Source organism: Grammomys surdaster, unplaced genomic scaffold (genome assembly GCF_004785775.1).
Source record: "Grammomys surdaster isolate TR1022 unplaced genomic scaffold, NIH_TR_1.0 120765, whole genome shotgun sequence".
In the NCBI taxonomy this organism is placed as follows: Eukaryota; Metazoa; Chordata; class Mammalia; order Rodentia; family Muridae; genus Grammomys; species Grammomys surdaster.
In genome coordinates this window covers 1506-6794 of record NW_021616631.1, presented here as the reverse complement: position 1 = coordinate 6794, position 5289 = coordinate 1506, and the positions used below count along the sequence as shown (strand labels likewise).

The window sequence follows — 5289 nt, the reverse complement described above, 5'->3', positions numbered from 1 at the left end:
CTAGCTATGGAGAAAGGTGTTTTACATGAGTCCTGTGAGCAATGGGTCTTTCTGAGCAAGGATATTATCAGCAGTGAATAAATACATCTACATCTCAGCAGCCTCAGGAATAAATACCTCCACATCTCACCAACTCTGACATGATGGAATTATAGTTAGCATCCAGAATGGAGCCCTCCTTCACATGCTGGGAGATGGAAAAGACCCACAATGCTCAAGTTAACTGAAGGACAAAGAGTTGTGCCTAGCAACAGATGACATTCTTTCCCATCTTCAGATACCGGATGATAATACCTAGGCTACATTCTGAAACTTAACCCTTAGTTTAAAAAGTGATTCAGTTCAATAGATCTGCAGCAGAGGGTCCCCTGGAATCCTGTGGCTCCATTCCCAAACCCTGTGACTGCCTCCTACTCAAGTCCTCCAGCTAAAACATTGAGTCCACCCGGAACTTATCGGCATCTCCTCCACTCTGCACACTGCACAATAGCCTCTTTGAGAGAATGCCCATGGCCACTTCTCTGAAATACATTGTAATTTAGCATCTTTATCTCATTCTGTCTTGCTGAAACACTGCAGACTGCAGCTAAAACAGGATGCTTTTTAAGCAAAATAATCCAAAACCCAAAGGGAAGAGGGTTCTGGCAATCAGTGGTTAAACATCTGATGTACATTTCAGGAACAACATAAGGTTGTTTCCAGACACCTTTCTCAGTCCTCTCCTTGAAATTCAGGATGCCACTATGTGATGAACACTGTAGAGCAGCTGATTTTCAAGGAAAAAAAATGTAAAGCTGTGGGTCTTAATGGATAAGCTAACAGGCACAAGATTGGAGAAACTATATGTGTCCATTCCTCAATTCCAGGCAGCATATATGGGGAACACACACACACACACACACACACACACACACACACACACACATAGAGACAGAGAGACAGACACACAGAGAGAGACAGAGAGACAGATAGAGAGACAGGCAAGAGAGACAGAGAATGGATGGACAGACAGACAGACAGACACACGGACAGACAGACAGACAGACAGACAGACTCAGAGTCTGTGGCAGAGAGTGAAACAGAGAGAGCAAGAGAGACACACAGAGAGACAGAGAATGGCCCCAGGATGGTGAGAGGAGCTTCTCAGTGTTCTACTCTGGAGACACGTGACTCGACTCGACTCAGGCCAACAGTGTATCCAACAAGGAGGGCTGGGCTAGTCATTCCCCTCCACAGCATCTCCTGCAGTCCTGCTCTGTGTGCCTTCCACACAGCAGTTGGTATAGGGCTGTGGTCCTGGGAAGTCTTCTCTCTGCCCGCGTCCAGAACCAAGCTGCTGTCATGAGCAGGAACTCGCCCCCCACAACCAAAGGAAATGACAGCAAGAGGTTCAAAGCGGACAGCGGGGGCACCCAGGGCCCCTCCAGAGTGATCCACATCCACAGGCTGCCAAGCAGTGTCACCGAGAGAGAGATTCTCTGTCTCGCGCTGCCTTTTGGGACGGTCTCCAACCTACTGTTTCTGAGGGCGAAGAACCAGGCCTTCATAGAGATGAGCACAGAGGAGTCCGCCAACACCATGGTCAACTACTACACCTGGATGACGCCTGTGCTGTGTGGGCAGCCCGTTCACATCCAGTTCTCCCACTACAAGGAGCTCAAGGTGAGCAGCTCCCCCAGCCAGGTGGCTGCCCTGAGTCAGGTGGATGCCCTTAGCAGGGCGGCTGCCCCCGGAGAGGCTGGGGCCTCTGGCCAGGCTGCTGCCCCCAGGCAGATGGGGGCCCCGCCGTGGCTGCCAGCTGAGGACCCGTACCACGCATGGAATGTGGCCTCGGCCACCCCTGCCTCTGCTGTGGACACGGGGTTAGCGGTGGCCAGACAGGGCTCTGTGCTCAGGATCATTGTGGAGAACTACTTCTACCACGTGACCTTGGAAGTGCTTCACCAGCTCTTCTCCAGGTTTGGCACAGTTCTGAAAATCATCATGCATACCAAGAACGACCGGTTCCAGGCGCTGTTACAGTATGCTCACGCGGAGAGTGCTGAGCGTGCCAAGCTGTTCTTGGATGGGCAGAACATCTATGATGCCTGCTGCACACTGCACATTTCCTTCTCTGAGCTCACCAACCTCGTAGTCAAGTACAACAACGACAAGAGCCGTGACTACACGCGCCCAGACCTGCCCTCGGATGACAGTCAGCCCTCGCTGGTCCAGGTCCAGAACATGGCTGCAGCCTTCTCTACACCTGTCATGGCCTCAGCTTCTCCCTATGCAAGCGCTGCATTACCTCACACCTTTGCAATGCCTCAAGCTGCAGGCTTGGCCATCCCAGAAGTGTTTAAGGCCCTGGCCCCCCAAGACTTATCAGAAGTCTTGAAGGCCCTGGGCCCCCAAGCCATACCAGAAATGGCTGTGGAATCATCATCATCAATAGCAGCAGCAGCAGCAGTAGCAGCAGCAGCAGCAGCAGCAGCAGCAGCAGCAGCAGCACCTGAGGCAGAGGGCTCAGTGGTCACCTCAGTCTCCCCAGGTGTGGAGAACCCTGTCCTCCTGGTCGCCAACCTCAACCCTGAGAAAGTCACACCCCAAAGTCTCTTCATTCTCTTTGGTGCCTATGGCAATGTGCACCGAGTGAAGATCTTGTTCAACAGGAAGGAGAACGCTCTAGTGCAGATGGCAGATGGGAGTCAGGCTAAGCTGGCCTTGAGGTACCTGAACGGGCACAAGCTGTATGGGAAGGCTCTCTGCATCCTGCTGTCGAAGCACCAGAGCGTGAAGCTGCCCCGGGAGGGCAAGGAGGACCAGGGCCTCACCAAGGACTATGTCAACTCCCCGATGCACCGCTTTAAGAAGCCCGGATCCAAGAACTTCCAGAACATCTTGCCGCCCTCAGCCACCCTGCACCTCTCCAACCTACCCTCCAGTGTGTCTGAGGAAGAGCTCAAGAGCCTCTTCTCCAGCAACGGGGGTGCTGTCAAGGCCTTCAAGTTCTTCCCCAAGAACCACAAGATGGCGCTGATCCGGTTGGGCTCCATAGAGGAGGCCATCCAGGCTCTTGTAGACCTGCATGGTCACCTCCTAGGCCAGAACCACCACATGCGAGTCTCCTTCTCCAGGATCAGTATCTAGAGGACCCGGCTGGGATCTCTGCAGACAGCTTCCACCACTAGAGAAAAGGTCACTTTACAAGCGACTGGACTGACCTTGACAGAACAGAGATTTGTGTTAGTTGCTTTAGAGGGAGATCAGCGACTTACTTGATTTTAGAAGGACCGACTATGGCCACCTTGCTGGCAAGGTGAGGGCCCAAGCAGCCCCGTTTTCCCTAGCAAAGGCCCAGCACTGCCCTGTGGAGCTGCAGACATTTGGCCACAGCAGGTGCTCTGGACTTCAGAACTGGCACTTTCCTGCCCTTGAGACCTGCCTGCCCCCAGGCTACTGCTAGAGTTGGAAGGTGAAGTGAACTCCAGAGACTTGAGTGTTGGACCTGGTGGTCACCAGCTGGTGGACCTCTTTTGAAAGGCTGTGGAACCTTTAGGAGGAGGTGAGTCTCTGGGGGACCTGCCTTCAGGCTCAGTAGCCGGGCCCCACTTCCTGTTCTTGCTGTGCTGCTTCCTGACTACACTTGCAATGCCAACAGCCAGCCTCCTGCTCTTGTTCGGGCTCCTGATCCTGCTACTGTTCCTTCGCCACCAAAGTGAGAGGATCCTTTATGATCAAGGTGAGAGGATTCCTCCTTTATGGCTGGGTAATTGTCCTTTGTCCTTAAGCGAGGAGACAAGTCTCCCAGGCAGAACAAGATTGGAGAGAGGCAGAACAAGATTGAAGTGGTCGTGGCATGCAGGGCTTTGCAACTGGTCCCGGGGAGGAATGTGGAAGAGTCTGGAACTTTGGGCTGAAAAGGGTCTACAGTGCTCAGAGGGGAGCTACGTGGGCCATTCTGGTCGGGGCTTGGTAGACCAGGATGCCAAGAGAAATCCAGACCTTGGAGGCCCAGCCTGTGAAGTTTCAGAGGGGGAATAAGACTCCTTTGGGAACTGGGCTGGGGGCATTTGTGTGATATTCTGGCAAAGACTCTAGCTGCACTTTGCCTGTGTCCTGAGAACCCCAGTGAGGCAGAATTCAAAAGTAATCAGCTAATAATTAGTTTGTTAGGAGAAGCTTAGAGACAGGATGGCACTCAGGGCGTGTGTCCTTGTCACCACTCCATGCTCTCACACGGGTCTGCAGGGACAGAGAGCAACGAGTGGAGCAGCAGGGTGTGGAAAATGTGCAGAATGACAAGGAGCAAAAAGGAGTCCAAAGTTACAGACCAAATACAGCTGTCCTCTTTAAAGGAATTGGCCGCAGTACAGAGAAGGAAGCCTTGGGGTCTACTCTGGCACAGAAGGGATTCAGAGGGCAAGGCCCTGCCCACTGAAGGGCTGCCACTCATAAAAGTGAAACTCTATGGGAAAGAGAAAGGCACTGAGGGTGTCTCCTGCTCAAACCCAGACATCCATCTGCACTGACTCAACCACCAAGGTGGACAGAGACCACTACTGCTTTGGTCTCGGGGGACCATAGGACATCTCAAGCTGATGTGGCAACATCCTCCTGCTGCCACCTGCATTGCAAGCAAGCAAAATTCAAGGCCGGGGGTGGGGGATAATAGAGCTTTGGATCAAGGGTCAGTGAAGCCTCTGGGACTAAGTAGGCAAAGTGTGGCAGGCATCAGGATCAGACTCCCTGGGAGCAGGCTCCCGGTTGCTGTTGCAAAGCTGTGGGGGCAAAGCCTTGTTCCCAATGCAGAGCCCAGGAGGTGGGGGATGCCAAGAACCAGGAGACATGCCAGGGCCATCCCCGGAGACAAGCTAATGTCGTAGAGTGGAGCCAGCCCCAGAGAGTGGCTCCATGTGTCCCACATGGCAGAGCTGGAGGCTGAGGGCCAAGCAAGACCTCTGGAACCAAGATGGTTCTCACAGGAGCCCCAGATCATTCGTGGGCACGAAGGGGCAGCAGAGTTCAGTGTATCCCCTGCTGGGTTTCAGTCTTGCTTTGGTCTGATCTTTCTTTGCTGTGTCCCCAGGTGTGCCATTGTGTGCTGGAAGTATGTAACCTGTCTTTGGTTTTACAGGGGCTCACACAGTTAAGATATGGCCTTGAGTCTCAGAAGAGACTTGGAGTCCTGAACTGTGAAAGACCATGAGTGCCTTTGAAGTCAGAATGGTGCTGCTTGCATTATGAAGTTGCTATGAGACTACTGGGGGCCAGGAGCCCGAACTCCATGGTCAGAGTGTGCTGGAATGC

At 53.1% G+C, this 5289-nt stretch overlaps 1 pseudogene; it reads left to right on the top strand.

The window, feature by feature from the left end:
• Positions 1-1341: 1341 nt before the first annotated feature.
• On the top strand, positions 1342-3129 carry LOC114635985 (annotated as a pseudogene).
• The last annotated feature ends 2160 nt before the right edge of the window (positions 3130-5289 follow it).